The sequence below is a fragment of the Myxocyprinus asiaticus genome, chromosome 31, assembly GCF_019703515.2.
Source record: "Myxocyprinus asiaticus isolate MX2 ecotype Aquarium Trade chromosome 31, UBuf_Myxa_2, whole genome shotgun sequence".
Lineage (NCBI taxonomy): Eukaryota > Metazoa > Chordata > Actinopteri > Cypriniformes > Catostomidae > Myxocyprinus > Myxocyprinus asiaticus.
In genome coordinates, this window is record NC_059374.1 from 26,396,841 (window position 1) to 26,413,341 (window position 16,501).

Consider the following 16,501-nt stretch of genomic DNA (forward strand, 5'->3'; position numbering starts at 1 on the left):
GTTGATAAAAATGTTTTCTTTATGTAAGCTGTTTCACAAATACTTTGAATAACATGTGCCTAACCATAAGCTATTTATGTACGGAGTTTCGATACACTCTATAGATAGAGTACAGTTGTTACCCCTTTTTGCTGTACTGAACAAATACAGAGCAGAATAAACAGGCATTTTTTTCCACATGAGATAGCCTACCTTTATCTGGCTACTAATCAAATAAATGCCAAAACCAGCATGCATTGTTCCTATTTCTATAATTACTGTCTGTCTGTCTGTCTATCTATGTTCATTAATGATTTTTGCTTATCTAAGCTTTCTGACTGAATAAAAGATAACAAAACTCTAGAAGGATCACTGGCAACCATGTTTCTTATAGCGAGTACAGTTGTAACACAATGTTTCATCTGTCCTCCGTTGATCACCTTGCATGTTTGCCTGATTTTCTCCATGACCTTACATCCTAGGATGTCCCAAAATACATTAACTGAAGGTAGACTGATCAATAATTACAACAAGACAAGTTTCCTTTCACGGTCATTCAGAAATGATTTATTCACAATTAAAGAGGAGTACGAAAATGAAAAAAATTACCCCCCAAAACGGATGTTCTCTATTAATTTCTCATCAATGAGAACCATGTTCTTCAAATTTTCCACAGAGAGAGAGAGAGAGAGGATGCTAATGTGATTATGCAAACAGAAAATTAAAGTTCAAACTTGCATTAGAAGGGAAACATTCACATTGTTTCAACTGTACTCGGTCAGCCCTATATTAATATTGTCTGAAAAAAGGTGGCATCGTTAACTGTACTTTGCCTCATTATGTTATTGTTTTAAAACACTATCATTCAACAATTGTGTACAAGGAATTGTTTAATCAAACATAATAAAAACCAAATACAAACTATACAAATACAAAACACATCATATTTATAGGTAAATTTCGCCCAGGAAAGACCTCATTATACCAATTTAGAAATGTCTCACTCTTTTGATTTTTAAACCTTATATTATCCATTTGTTGCTTATTATAAGTGCATTTATCAAGTGATCAATTTCTAACAAGCTATTGTCAAATCAGGAAAGAAAATGGTAACACTACAATAAGGTTCCATTCATTTACATTAGTTAATGCATTAGGTATCATGAACTAACAATGAACAATATATATTTTACAGCATTTATTAATCTTTGTTAATGTTAGTTAATAAAAATACAATTGTTCATTGTAAGCTCATGTTAACTAATGGTCATGTTAACTAACTAATGTCAACAAAATGTTACCAAAAAAGGTATTACTATGTTGAAATTAAAATCAACCAAGATTAATAAATGCTGTAAAAGTATTGTTCATTGTTAGTTAATGTTAACTTTTGTTGTTAAAGGAATATTCTGGGTTCAATACAAGTTAAGCTCATCCGACAGCATGTGTGACATAATATTTGATTCGCAAAAAAATTATTTCAACTCGTCCATCCTTTTCTTTAAAAGAAGGAAAAATCGAGGTTACTGTGAGGCACTTACAATGGAACTCAATGGGGCCAATTCTTTGAGGGTTTAAAGGCAGAAATGTGAAGCATATAATTTTATAAAAGCACTTACATTAATTCCTCTGTTAAAAATCATGCATTATTTGAGCTGTAAAGTTATTTAATTCATAATTTTTACAGTCATTTTGGGGTTTTAGGGTTTGGTGACATTACATCACTGTTGCAACAAAGTATTAAAATTGGCTATAACTTTACACAGAAAAGGTTAGTAAGTGATTTTATCACACTAAAATCATGTTAACACATTTTGTTTACATCTTGTGGCTATACTTTTGAAACAGTGAGTATTTTAATGTTTACAGATTGGCCTCCATTCACTTCCATTGTAAGTGCCTCACTGGAACCCAGATTTTGGCTTTATTTTTTAAGGAGGGGTGAGTCAAACTCATTTTTTGTGGGTAATCAATATTATGCCACAGATCTTGTCGATTAATCTTAACTTGTATTGAACCCGGAATATTTCTGTAAATAATGTTAACAAATGGAACATTATTGTAAAGTTTTACCAAGTTAATTGTCTTATCTTTTTTATTTTAAGAAATGTTTTACTTTAAGGATGTTACGTGCCAGCTAAAAGAAGTGGCTGCTTTTGAAACATAGTGTTTGCTTTATGAACAATACACAGTTTGATGTCACCGCCACTTGCTCTGATTGGTTCACAGCATCGCAGCTGCTGTGTCACGGAGTGTCAACAATTCCCTTAGGGTTTTCTGAATTGGGTGCAAAGAAGCAAGTGTAACTGGAGAACGTCTGCCATTAAGATCATAATTTTTCATCTAGAGAGGTAAGAAATGAGGAACATGCAAAAGTAAGTGAGTGCGAAACACTATTGTTATACAGTACGATGTATTTTGTATGATCACTAATTGTATGATACTGTTGCATTTCTCATTTGTAAGTCGCTTTGGATAAAAGCATCTGCTAAATAAATAAATGCATATGTATTGTTTCATGCCCATGACAGCTGGTAATGCACAAAAAGAGCTTGTTTTCCTTAGTTTGTTTACCTGATTGTGATGGTGCCACACACAGTTCTCCTTATAGTAATGCACTGATGCGTCACAAGGCGGTTATTATACTTACTGTGTATCAGTATCAACCTTCAAACCTTCAACCTTCAAGGAAAATAACTGTTTAAAGGTAGTATGGCACACCAGGAGACTGGAACTGATGTCAATTGACAGATGGGAACTTTAGAAACATTGTGTTGTGGGTATACTACTAGCTTAATTGTTTCCTCTCAGCAGTCCTGACTGTCCATTGTAGTTTCCTTCTGTCAGATTTGGTGGCTGAAACAAACCAGACAGTTATAGATGTACACAGGACAGACTCAATGACTAGAACTGAGTCAGCAGCTCCTGTGGAAGGTTTCTCCTGAAGTCCACTATCATCTCTACTGTTTTGAGCATTTTCAGCTCAAGGTTGTTGTGACCGCACCAGACAACCAGCTGATCAACCTCCCGTCTGTATGCAGACTTGTCACCGTCGCGGATGAGGCCAATGACCATGGTGTCGTCTGCAAACTTCCGAAGAGATGTGTGTTTAGAGTCAGATCTGCAGGATAGACAGTAAGAATGTTTGACATACAACTTGTAGACATAAATACAGGTTTATCTAAGTGTTTCTAATGATTTAAGCCATCCACGGTTTCTCACCCCATGTCACTTATATGTTTGTCCTACAGAATGAAGGAGGTTGAGGTGGACTGCCATAAAATCTTGTTGGTGCTCAACAAGGCAGAATTTACTGCTGTGCGTAGTCTGTGCACTCATTATGGTGCCCCACTTATCAAAGGCAAAGTGTGTTCTCATATTCAATGACACACAAGCAGAACAATAGATTACCCTGTTCAGTATTTACGTTTAACTTCTGTATGTAAAATGACAAGCAGGTTTTGCTTCTTTCATTCATCGTTCTGTACCTTTTTTTTTTTTGTCATTCTTAATTACGAGCTATCAGTTTGCATTGTCCGTATCTCTTTCAAGTGTACAATGGTTTTGAGTTTCTAACAATCATAAAAGCAGTTTTGTGTAGGTGTGAATGTTACTGTCTTTGTATAGGTGCATTGCTTGGAGATCGAGTCCGATGCCCATTTCATGGGGCATGTTTTAATACTAAAACTGGAGAAATTGAAGAGTTCCCTGGACTGGACTCTTTGCCAAGGTTCAAGGTATTTTTAAATACTGCAGGAATCTGATATATGACTCTAGGAATTAAGTATTTTTGTTGTGTTGTTTGCCTATAACAAATATATATTGTATTTTACAAGAATTTCCTATATACAGTATTATAAATAATCTCAATTTTTCACTATCCTTTTGATTAAAGGTCAATGTTAAGGATGATAAAGTTTACGTGACTGCTGATAAACAGGTTAGTCTGTTACTATCACTCCCCTCATGCCATCCCAGATGTGTATGACTTACTTTCTTCTACAGAACACAAACAAGGATTTTCAGAAGAATATCTCAGCTCTGTAGTTCAATACAATGCAAATGAATGGTGGCCAAAACTTTCAAGCTCCAAAAACAAAAAGGCAACAAAAGTAATCCATGGTTTAATCAAGGTCTTTAGAAGCAATCCAATCGGTTTTGGGTGAGAACAGACCAAAATATAACTCATTTTTTACGGTGCATCTTGCCATTGCAGTCTCTAGGTACGATCATGATTTCAAGCTCGATTACGCTTCCTAGTACTTGAAGCATGCGCAGAGCTCTAGATGGCGCAAAATTGTAATCGAGCTTGAAATCATGATCGCCATGGAGACTGTAGATGTCAAGGTTTATAGTGTAAAAGGAGTTTTATTTTGGTCTGTTTTCAAAACCAAGCCAAAACCAAGTGGGTCACTTCAGAAGACATGAATTAAACCACTGAAGTCTGATGGATTACTTTTATGCTGCCTTTATGTGCTTTGTGGAGCTTCAAATTTTTGGTCACCATTCACTTGCATTCAATGGACCTACAGAACTAAGATATTCTTCTTAACATATTCATTTGTTCTCAGCAGAAAGAAAGAAAGTCATACACACCTGGGATGGCATGAGGGTGAGTAAATGATGAGAAAATTTTCAGTTTTGTGTCCACATTTATCATATCGCTTCTGAAGATATATAGTTGAAGTCAGAAGTTTACATACATCTTAGCCAAATACATTTAAACTCAGTTTTTCACAATTCCTGACATTTAATCTTAGAAAACATTCCCTGTCTCAGGTCAGTTAGGATTACTACTTTATTTTAAGAATGTAAAATGTCAGAATAATAGTAGAGAGAATGATTTATTTCAGCTTTTATTTCTTTCATCACATTCCCAGTGGGTCAGAAGTTTACATGCACTTTGTTGGTATTTGGTAGCACTGCCTTTACATTGTTTAACTTGGGTCATACGTTTTGGGTAGCCTTCCACAAGCTTCTCACAATAAGTTGCTGGAATTTTGGCCCATTCCTCCAGACAGAACTGGTGTAACTGAGTCAGGTTTGTAGGCCTCCTTGCTCGCACATTCTTTTTCAGTTCTGCCAACAAATTTTATCGGATTAAGGTCAGGGCTTTGTGATGGCCACTCCAATACCTTGACTTTATTGTCCTTAAGCCATTTTTCCACAACTTTGGAAGTACGCTTGGGGTCATTGTCCATTTGGAAGACCCATTTGCGACAAGCTTTAACTTCCTGGCAGATGTCTTGAGATGTTGCTTCAATATATCCACATAATTTTCCTTCCTCTTGGTGCCATCTATTTTGTGAAGTGCACCAGTCCCTCCTGCAGCAAAGCACCCCCACAACATGATGCTGCCACCCCCATGCTTCACGGTTGGGATGGTGTACTTCGGCTTGCAAGCCTCACCCTTATTCTTCCAAGCATAACAATGGTCATTGTGGCCAAACAGTTCCATTTTTGTTTCATCAGACCAGAGGACATTTCTCCAAAAAGTAAGATCTTTGTCCCCATGTGCACTTGCAAACTGTAGTCTGGCTTTTTTATGGCAGTTTTGGAGCAGTGGCTTCTTCCTTGCTGAGCAGCCTTTAAGGTTATGTTGATATAGGACTAATTTTACTGTGGCTATAGATACTTGTCTACCTGTTTCCTCCAGCATCTTCACGAGGTCCTTTGTTGTTGTTCTGGGATTGATTTGCACTTTTCGCACCAAACTACGTTCATCTCTAGGAGACAGAATGCGTCTCCTTCCTGAGCGGTAAAATGGCTGTGTGGCCCATGGTGTTTATACTTGCGTACTATTGTTTGTACAGATAAACGTGGTACCTTCAGGCGTTTGGAAATTCCTCCCAAGGATGAACCAGACTTGTGGAGGTCCACAAATCTTGGCTGATTTCTTTTGATTTTCCCATGAAGTCAAGCAAAGAGGCACTGAATGTAGACCTTAAAATACATCCACAGGTACACCTCCAATTCAGTACACCTCCTATCAGAAGCTAATTGACTGAAGGCTTGACATCATTTTCTGGAATTTTCCAAGCTGTTTAAAGGCACAGTTAACTTAGTGTATGTAAATTCTGAACCACTGGAATTGTGATATAGTCAATTAAAAGTGAAACAATCTGTCTGTAAACAACTGTTGGAAAAATTACTCTTGTCATGCACAAAGTGGATGTCCTAAAGGACTATAGTTCTGTGGAGTGGTTAAAAAAATGAGTTTTAATGACTTCAACCTAAGTGTTTGTAAACTTCTGACTTCAACTGTAGATTTAACAACTTAAGGATTAATTTTATGCTGACTTTATTTGCTTTTTGGACCTTCAAAGTTCTGGCCAGCATTCACTTGCATTGTATGAACCTAAAGAGCAGAGTTATCCTTCTAAAAATCTATGTTTGTGGTCAGCAGAAGAGAGAAAGTCATACACATCTGAGATGGCATGAGAGTGAGTAAATGATGAGAGAATTTTCATTTTGGGGTGAATTATCCTTTAGCTAATGGCACTATCACCCATTTTGTCTTTCAATTGTCAACCAGGAATGGAAGCAGCAGCTTATCTGTCTGACAAGGCAGCCAGTGTCACGATTATTGGCAACAGTAAGTTACCTTATCAGGCATCCCTGGGTCCAATTATCAGAAAAATGACAATGCAGGTCAGTGAGCATTGTGATATTTTCAGCACTATTTATTTAATGCTATATGACACCCGTCACAATACAGTAATTATCTTCTATTAAAGATGCTCGTGGAGAAAAATGTAACGTTCTACATGTGTAATGGTGTGACTGAAATTCAAGGTCAAAACGGAAAGGTAAAAAGAACTTGTGACGAGGAGGAGGGCATGGCCAGGCCGTGATGGAGCACAGCCAGTGCTGAATCAGCTGACCAGCGGGAGAGCGAGAAAGGGGCGACCGGCGATGCCAGTTCGAGAGAGAGAAAGAGAGACGCACACGGCCGCGCTGCATCTTTGTTTATGTTGGTTTTAAGTTAAGTTTGACATTAAAACTTTGTTTACTGTTCAGCTGGTTCCCGCCTCCTCCTTGCCTGTCCTTTATGTGTTACAGTGGTGCCGAAAACCCGGGAGGGAGGAGGGATACGCTGTCACGGAGTCCTCCCCGCTGCCATCTGCCAGGGGCCGGAGGACTCGCTGCCGTCCGCCGGGGGAGGCGCAAGCTGGCATCCGCCAGAGGGCAGAGGAGCGGTTGGGGACCTGGCGACAGCGCGTCCTTGAGCTGGCGAGCAAATTCTTCTCTCTCTCCTCTCTCTCTCTCTCTGTGTGTCTCCGCTCGTCCTTTCCCTCTCCCCACGCCTCTTCTCGTCTCTTCCCCCAAGTTCACAGGAGGCAGGGTGGGCCACCGGCTGACAGAATGGCCGGAAGGGCAGAGTCTCCACCACCAGTTAGTCAGACCGGTGGTGCCCCAGCCTGAATCGGGCAGGGGAGGAGTGTGACGAGGAAGAGGGCATGGCCAGGCCGTGATGGAGCTATGATCAAGAATTGCTGCTTTGCATGAAGCTGGAAAGCGTTACAAAGTTTGTTGTCAACAGAAGAAAGAAAGTCATACACATCTGAGATGGCATGAGAGTGAGTAAATGATGAGAGAATTTTAATTTTTGGGTGAATTATCCTTTAGCTAATGGCACTATCACACATTTTATCTTTCAATTGTCAACCAGGAATGGAGGCAGCAGCTTATCTGTATAAAGAGCTTAGATATTCATCTGTCAACAGTTTGACAAATTGTCTATAAATGGAGACGATTTAGTACTGTGGCTACTCTCCCTAGAAGTGGCTGTCCAACCAAAATGACTCAAAGGGCACACCGCAGAATACTAAATTATGTAAAAAAGAACCCTAGAATGACAGCTAAAGACTTGAAGGAATCATAGGAACTAGTTAACATCTCTGTTCATGAGTCTACTATACGAAAAACATTAAACAGGCATAGTGTCCATGTCAGGACACTATGAATTATAACACTGCTTTCCAACAAACATGTTGCTGAGCTCCTGAAGTCTGCCAAAGACCACCTTGACACTCCACAATGCTACTGGGAAAATGTTTTGTACTGATGAAACTAAGGTTGAATTGTTTAGGAAGAACATGCTGCACTACGTATGGCACAAATAGGGCACCGCAAACCAATGTGAAATTATTATCCCAAAGGTGAAGTACGGTGGATGGAGCATCATGATTTGGGGTTGCGGGACCACTTGCCATCATCAGGGGGAAAATTAATTCCCAAGAATATCAAGATATCCTACAGGATAATATCAGGGTGGCTATGTGCCAACTGAAGCTCAGTAGAAGTTGGGTCATGCAGCAGGACAATGACGCTAAACATCGAAGTAAATCCACTACAGAATGGCTTCAAAAAAGAAAATCAAACTTTTGGAGCGGCCAAGTCAGAGCCCAGACCTTAACCCAATAGAGATGCTGTGGAATGACCTCAAGAGAGCTGTTCACACCAGATATCCTAAGAATATGGCTGAGCTGAATCAGTTCTGTAAGACAAAATGGTCCAAAATTCCTTCTGAATGTTGTGCAGCTACCAGAAATGCTTGGTTGAGGTTATTTCAAAAGGCCCAGCAGAGGTTGTACTTCCTTCACCAGCTGAGGTAGTTCAACCTGCCACAGGCACTGCTGATACAGTTCTACTCAGCAGTCATTGAGTCTGTCCTCTGCCCTTCAAAAACTGTCTGGTTTGGTTCAGCTACGAAATCAGACATCAGAAGGCTACAAAGGACAATTCGGACTGCTGAGAGGATTATTGGTTGCCCCCTGCCACCCCCTTCAAGAACTATACACTTTCAGAGTGAGGAAAAAGGCTGGAAAAATCACTCTGGACCCCACTCACCCTGCCCACTACCTTTTTGAACTGTTGCCTTCTGGCCGACACTTCAGAGCTCTGAGCACCAGAACCGCCAGGCACAGGAACAGTTTTTTCCCTCAGGCTATCCATCTCATGAACAGTTAAATTACCCCATTGAACAATAATTATGTGCAATACACAGTTTAATCTTTTTTTATATATTTATCCAACACATCCAACCTCTTCTTCCATTTCATTCCTCTGAAAAATAAATAAATAAATAAATAAATAAATAAATAAACATTTGCACTGTACATAACAGATAACAGATTTGTATTAAATTGCACTACATATGTGTATGTGTGTATGTATGTATGTGTATAACTATTTTTTTTATTATTATTATTATCTATGTCTTGCTGCTGTTTTGGTATTGTTGTTGTTTATTGTTTGTACACTGGAAGCTCCTGTCACCAAGACAAATTCCTTGTGTGTAAGCATACTTGGCAATAAAGCTCATTCTGATTCTGATTTCTGCAAAAGGAGGATCGACCAGTTATTAAAACCAAGGGTTCACTAACTTTTTCCACAGCACTGTGAATGTTTAATGGGATGTGTTCAATAAAGACATGAAATATTATAATTGCTTGTTTGTTGTTAGCTTAAGCATATTCTGTTTGTCTATAGTATATATATATATATATATAAAGTATATATACACCGATCAGCCACAACATTAAAACCACCTGCCTAATGTCATGTAGGTCCCCCTCGTGCCGCCAAAACAGCTCTGACCCGTCAAGACATGAAGGTGTCTTGTGGTATTTAGCACCAAGATGTTAGCAGCAATTCCTTTAAGTCCTGTAAGTTGCGAGGTGGGGCCTCCATGAATCGGACTTGTTGGTCCAGCACATCCCATAGATTGAAATCTGGGTAATTTTGAGGCCAGAGATCTGTACTATGAAGCCGGTAACGGTGGCTAGCTAGGTAAGTTTTAGTTTAGTTTGCCTCAACCCCAGGTTTTAGGTACCATGAATGCTGGTCGGCTTTTAGCAGTGATTATCACCAAAGCAAATTACGCTTCATGGCTAACCTGCTCCGTAGCAGGTTTTTGTTCTGGATTACAGATCGCTAACAGATCAGCTGTGAGTAAAATGACATCTCTGATGCAATCAAGTTACTCCCCCGTGTCTCTTAAAGCACACTTTACAAATAAAATCTTAGAAATACACAAAATCGACTCTTCATGATAAATTATTTATCTGAGAATCTATATGTAGATTTTCAGCAGATAGAGTGCTGTATTTTATTTTAAATGTAATTGCTTTTCATTTACCCTCTTTACCCATAGAAAAAAATATCTTTGAAAATATAAACATAATATATTATGCTATCTATAAAACAGCCAGTAAGATGTATTATTAAAATATTAAAAGCCCAAGATTGCTATGGAAAGGGGTGAATGCCACCCAAACCCCTTCTTTCTTTCATGGACTCGAGATGAACATACAGTATTTTACTTTAAGTTATAATAATATAAGCAATACACAATCTAAGCAGTACACAAAATATGTCTTTTATAAAAGGAACAAATATGTCTTATTATTGCATACCAATTTTTTGCATACACTATTCCAAGTGCTCACTTTTTAATTTATCAATAGTAGTCTTTTTTTAATGCTTTTTATTTTTGCATTTTTTTTTTTACTAAAGACAGTGTACAAATTGTACTGTACATCAAGAAAGACAAATAAAAAAACACAACTTTATTTTGAATAACCATTTCAAATAACCATTCACAACATATTCTATAAATAACGTGTAATTCATTCATGTACATGTTATATTTTATTTCAAATAAAGTGGAAAGAAAATTAAGGCATCACCTTTAAAAAAAAAAAAAAAAAAATTAAATGAGATAGGACATCAACCGAAGGAAACAATCTATCTAAATTTATTTCTAATATTTTTAAGCAAATCTCATTTATGTTCACATTCCAGACTTTTATTATGAATTATAAATGTTACTTTCTCCATTTGGTTTATTTCCGAACTGGTTTCTCTCCATCTTTGAAATTGTGTGTTTTTTTTTTTTTTTATATATATTTTTTTACTATTTTTATTTTTTTTCTAACCAAATTCTAAATGTACTATTAATACAAATATTATCTATTTATTTAAATGTGTTGCTTTGTTTGGGTAGGAACAGTGATATACTAATAGGTTCCCCCATTTGATAAATTTCCATCTTTCTCGATTGCACTTTAGATACTCCGTTCATCCAAATCAATATAGGTTGGCAGCTTTATCATACTTGATTACATTTGGGAATTCTAGTCCTCCAAGCCTTTTTGACAACTTAAGAATTTAAGACTAATTCTAGGTTTCCTATTATCCCATATATATTTACAAAGTAGTTTATTCCATTGTCTAAAAACACTTTATGATATACTAACTGGTAGATTTTGAAAAAAGAAAATTATTTAGAATATACATCTTTATAGTGTCTATTCGTTTTTTAATCAATAGTAGCCTATATTTATTTGTAATAGTTTTGAATGATATATAAAGTTTTCAATTCAAATAAATATATTTTAAAGCTTTTATATTTTAAATAAATTTAAGCTTTTAAAATGAATAAGACTGTGTTCTTGTTATGGGCCTACATGAATTCACTTCCACATCGATATACCAGCTGTTTTATTTTTATTTTTTTTTATCACATCAAGAATTTGTTTGCAACAGTCCTCTTGAGCTCCCGTAGCAGCCGCTGTTTCTTCTTGTTGTGTAAATGTCTTTAATTGCTTCATAATTTTACAGTTATCCCTTGTACTGTGTAAATCATGTGTTTTAAGTCTTCATGATTTCATGCTGAACTCTTGAGCAGTGTAAATGCATTTAATTTTTTTTTTTTTTTTTACATATTTTTAAAACAATGTCTTGTGCACAGTTTAAATGAATTTAAATTCTTATTTTCATAATCATCAGTTTTCAGCAGAGAGTTAAATCCCCCTGAGTCTCTCGCGAGAAGTGAATCACGTTCTCTCACATGACTGGTTGTGCGCTGCAAACGTCACTCATTCATGTGCACGAGCGCGTATTCTAATCTTAAAGGAATAGTTCACCCAGAAATGAAAATTTGCTGATAATTTACTCACCCTCAGGCCATCACAGATGTATCTGAGTTTCTTTCTTCATCAAAACAGAATTTAAGATTTTTAGGATTTCATTTCAGGCCTCCTCCTCTAAACAATGCAAGTGAATGTACTCCATTTATTTTGACTGTCCAAAATGCATATTTAGTGTGCATCAAAATAATCCACACGACTCCAGTCAACAAATAAAGTCCTTCTGAACCCAAACGATTGATTATTTTTAGAAACAAAACAATACTTATATACTTTTTAACTACAAATGTTCGCTTCCGTACATCTCTGTGACGCGCGCACATGAGAGTGATGACGTAAGCTCGTTGGTAAGGTCACGAGTCACGTGGAGGAGGAGGCAGGAAGCGCGTCATTGTCTACAAGAGAAGGAGCGCTGTACAAAAGTTTAATTGTTTTTGCTGTAGATTTGTATTTGTATAAGTGTATTGTTCAAAATGGTCGTTTGGTGTGTGTATCCTGGATTTTTCAACCTTCAGAAACCCCAAAGAAAACGCACGCTGGGAAAAATATTAACTTTTCATCGATTGCCTATACATGACCATGAGTGACAGAAGCTCTGGCTTATCGCGCTGAAACTGGATATCAGTACACCCCTACGTTCTCTCCAATATTGGAGGGTGTGCAGTGAAGATTTTACCCCTGAGGATTTCAGACCATCGAAAGAAACAAAGGGTTGATATCTGAATTCATCGGCTGTGCCCGTGCTGTTTTTCCAGCGAACTCAGGTATGTGTGAAAACTTTGTCATATAGCCTATATATTTCTGCTAAAGAAAAAGCACAAGTACAGTGCATCCGGATAGTATTCACAGCGCTTCACTTTTTCCACATTTTGTTATGTTACAGCCTTATTCCAAAATTGATTAAATTCATTATTTTCCTCAAAATTCTACAAACAATACCCCATAATGACAACATGAAAGAAGTATGTTTGAAATCTTAAAATGTATTAAAAAAAAAAAAAACGGAAAAAAAATCACATGTACATAAGTATTCACAGCTGTTGGACTGTTTTGGTTTGTGAACGGGGCTTGGTCTGTGCAAGTTTCTCTTGTAAAGAATGACACGCTTCCTGCCTCCTCCTACTCCACGTGACCTTACCAACGAGCTTACGTCATCCCTCTCATGAGCGCGCGTTACAGAGATGTACGGAAGCAAACATTTGTAGTTAAAAAGTATATAAGTATTGTTTTGTTTCTAAAAATAATCAATCGTTTGCGTTCAAAAGAACTTTATTTGTCGACTGGAGTCGTGTGGATTATTTTGATGCACCCTAAATATGCATTTTGGACAGTCAAAAAAATGGAGTACATTCACTTGCATTGTTTGAAGGAGGAGGCCTGAAATGAAATCCCCAAAATCTTAAATTCTGTTTTGATGAAGATACATCTTGGATGGTCTGAGGGTGAGTAAATTATCAGCAAATTTTCATTTTTGGGTGAACTATTCCTTTAAAGTCAGGATCGAAGCCTGAGTTGACAGAGAAAGTTGATGAGCTGCATCATGGTACCAGTTAAGCCTGATTGGATTGGTTTGAATTTGTCAGTTTGAAACCAATCCTGAAACCCTGAGTTCGTTCAGTGACCTTCATGGTACAGGCCTCAGGTCAACACATTGAACTCTTTTTCATGTTCCTCAAACTATTTCTATCACTATTACTATTCCTGAACAATATTTGTAGTATGGCAGGGCACATTATCCTGCTGAAAGAGGCCACTGCCATCAGGGAATACCGTTGCCATGAAGGGGTGTACATGCCCTGCAACAATCTTTAGGTAGGTGGTACGTGTCAAAGTAACGTCCACATGAATGCCAGGACCCAAGGTTTCCCAGCAGAACATCGCCCAGAGCATCACACTGCCTCCGCCGGCCTGCCTTCTTCCCATAGTGTATCCTGCTGCCATCTCTTCCCCGGGTAAACGATGCACACACACCCGGCCATTCACATGATCTAAAAGAAAACGTGATTCATCAGACCAGGCCACCTTCTTCCATTGCTCCATGGTCCAGTTCTGACACTCACGTGCCCATTTTGAGTCAGCATGGGCACTCTGTCTGGTCTGTGGCTTCGCAGCCACATACGCAGCAGGGTGCGATGCACTGTGTGTTCTGACACCTTTTTGTCATGGCCAGCATTAAGTTTTTCAGCAATTTGTGCTATAGTAGCTCTTCTGTGGGATCAGACCAGACAGGCTAGTCTTCGCTCCCTACGCACATCAATGAGCCTTGGGCACCCATGACCCTATCGCCGGTTCACCGGTTCTCCTTCCTTGGACAACTTTTGGTAGGTACAAACCACTGCATACCGGGAACACCCCACAAGACCTGCCGTTTTGGAGATGCTCTGACCCAGTCGTCTAGCCATCACAATTTGGCCCATGTCAAAGTAGCGCTCGCCCATTTTTCCTGCTTCCAACACATGAAATTCAAGAACTGACTGTTCACTTGCTGCCTAATATATCCCACCCCTTGAGAGGTGCCATTGTAATGAGATAATAAATGTTATTCACTTCACCCGTCAGTGGTTTTAATGATCAGCCACAACACTAAAACCACCTGCCTAATTTGTGTAGGTCCCCCTCGTGCTGCCAACGAGCTATTCTTCTCACCACAATTGTACAGAGTGGTTATCTGAGTTACCGTAGACTTTGTCAGTTCGAACCAGTCTGGCCATTCTCTGTTAACCTCTCTCATCAACAAGGCGTTTCCATCCGCAGAACTGCCGCTCACTGGATGTTTTTTGTTTATGGCACCATTAAAACGCATGAGAAACACCACACTTAGGATTACACTTAGGATTTCACCTTCGTAAATGTATACATTGATACGTTTGTGTGATAGTTCTTGGTGCATATTAAATCACAGAAAGAAATTATTTGGATCAGATTCTTTCATAAAGTCTATGAAGGGATTCCATATCTTAAAAAAAATGTTTTTGTTTTCCTTTAACAATATAAGTAAGTTTATCTATGGCTAAACAATGGTACAGTTCTTGTAACCATTGTTTAAGATTTGGGCATTCTGTATCTTTCCAGTTACAGGCGATTCCAAGTTCCATTTGCAGTAAACTGAAAATCAACAGTTTCTTGCATGAGCTTGAAAATGTACAGGTCTCAGGGAAAATATTAAGTATACACAGTTTTGGGCACATAGGGACCCTTTGCTGCACCACTTGTGTCAAAAAGTCCAAGACCTTTCCCCAAAAGAATTGAATTACAGGACAATCCCATAGACAATGAAATAAGTTTTTTTTTCAGAGTTTCATTTTATACATTGATCAGGAATGTTGGGATTAAAGTTGTGTAACAGTTCGGGCGTTATATAGACTCTCATGATCCATATGTACTGTAGAAGTTTAAATTTTGTATTTATGTTTTGGGTTTGTGCCTGTAAGCAAATATCCTGCCACTCCTCCTCCGTTATATTTTCTCCTATATCCCGACACCAGGCAACCCGTTTGTTTTCAGCAGATTCCTTGCTGTTATTGATGATTAGTCTGTAGAATAAAGAGACCTGCCCACCCCCTATAGAGTTGTTTAATACAATCTTTTCTAAAGAGGATAAGGTTGGTAAAGAGTAGAGTAGCCTTTTTAATAAAATCTCTGATCTGTAGATATTTGAAGAAATGGGTACCCGGTAGATCAAACTTTTGTTTTAATTATTGAAAACTAAGCAGGACATTATTATCATATAAGTCTACCACCTTACTGAGGCCCTTTTGTGCCCACATTTTAAAACCAGCATTGTGTGTTCCTGGTGTAAAATTTGTATTTCCCCAGATAGGGGAAAATTGTGATAGTTGTGGGCTCTCTCCAAGATGCTTCAAAACTTCGTACCATATCACTATCGTGTGTTTAATAAAGGGATTAGAAGTAATCTTTTTCAGTTTGGGTAGTGGTGCTGAGTACAAATATAAATTCAATGGTAGCTGTCCAACTATGCTTGCTTCAATCCGTATCCAAGGGGTAGAGTTTTCATCTGCAAACCAGCACATAGCTGCTCTAAGCTGAGCTGCCCAGTAATACCATTTAAGATTCGGGCATTGTAGCCCTCTTTTGTATGGAAGGTACAGAAGGGAAAGCCTTAACCTAGGCCTTCTATTTGCCCAGATAAAGTTGGTGAAGAGTTTCCTCATATTACAAAAAAAATTGTACGGTGGGGGAAGTGGTAAAGATTGAAATAAGTATACGAATTTAGGAAGGACATTCATTTTTAGTATGTTAATGTGTCCAATCTGAGATATCAGTAAAGATATCCATTTGTTAATTGACTCAGTGATAGATTTAGTCACATAGCTGTAATTACTGGGGATCAAGTCGCTCAGGGCTGGCGTGATATTAATAACTAAATACTTAAAACCTTGTTGTGCATTGTTGAATGGAGTCTGGATAGGGGGTGTAAGATGCTCTGATTCTTTAAGAAATAAAATCATAGATTTGGTCTCATTCACTTTATAAAGTTCCAAACATATTAATAAGGCTCAACAGTGCAGGAACTGACATTTTCAAGTTGGACAAAAATAATATAATGTCATCCACATATAGGGCTA